The sequence below is a fragment of the Morone saxatilis genome, unplaced genomic scaffold (genome assembly GCF_004916995.1).
Source record: "Morone saxatilis isolate NCDOM2014 unplaced genomic scaffold, NCSU_SB_2.0 Contig17, whole genome shotgun sequence".
Classification (NCBI taxonomy): Eukaryota; Metazoa; Chordata; class Actinopteri; family Moronidae; genus Morone; species Morone saxatilis.
The window spans coordinates 26615437-26616729 of NW_023339729.1; positions in this window are offsets into that span (position 1 = coordinate 26615437).

Consider the following 1293-nt stretch of genomic DNA (forward strand, 5'->3'; position numbering starts at 1 on the left):
AGGTCAGTGATTCTCAGAGTGGAGCGTCCTCTCCATGTTTCAAGGACCTGAACACGACCTGCATACTGGAAGTCTTCACTGAGGTCCTCAGACTGTGAGGGACTCTGCCACTGACGACTACGTTCAGGACTGAACCAGAATTTAGATCTGATAGTTTGATGACTGTTGTACATGCACATAATGTCCACTGATAAGCCTTTCAAGACACAAATGCTTTTCTGAAGGTACGTCACTCTGTTGCAGAATTGACCATGGACACCTGAAAGATAAAACCTTTCTTAAACCCGACTTTTACAACTACATCTTTCAATGCAGTAAGACAGAGCACTTTGTATTGTTGAGTTAACAAGAACAGAAGTGATCCTGTAGAGCTCAATGCAAAAAAGATGGTTTTAATATAGATAGGGGAAGTGTGGTAATATTTAAAATACTTGCAGTTACTGACAGTACAATAGGCTAAATGTGCCACCAGATGCCGATCTATTAGTAGAAGACTGTGGAGTAAACTCACACATTGAGTCAGAGGGAAAATCCTCAAGTCCTTTAAGGGCACAGGAATAGCTGTCTGCAGGATAAACATAGTCTGAATATGAAGATGTTCCTCTCCTAAATCTTCTGTCCATTCTTGTACCAGACGTAGTGAAGATGATCAGGTAGACGACAACTGCTTTGACACTTGAGCTCTGACCTGGAATAACCCTGGTGGACTGGTTTGATCACCTGCACCTGTAGACCTGGATTTGTGAAGAAGGAATACAAATCTGATTTATATTCATACTCAAACACATTCACAATATCACTGCATGTACATGTTTGCCCCTTGGGAACAATACATGGTGAAAAGAATCTCTAAGTCATACTCTTATCAATGATTCAGAGCTTTCAGTCACATCTACTGGTCGTCATTCAGCAAGCAGAGCTGGATTAGGTGCCACTGACAACCAAACTGTGAACTTTACATCACATGACATCTGTGTTTATGTGAGGAGCAACACACAGCACAAAACCAGTCCGGAGAAATATCAGAGAGGAATATATATGACAACTTGTTATGATGTGACCATTTATGCCTAAACCTCTGAGCTTAGATTTTCTTAATCAAACATTCACAGTACCGTTTCCTTGATCTTGAATATTTGGAGCAAAATAAATATTAAAATGAAAATGTTACCTGTGACCAACAAAGTGACTCCAGGTGAACCAGTATAACTCCCACCTGGTTGGTTTGTTATGAATCTGAACTTGTACTCAGCTGAGTCGCTCTCTCTCAGGTCTGTGATTCTCAGAGTGCAG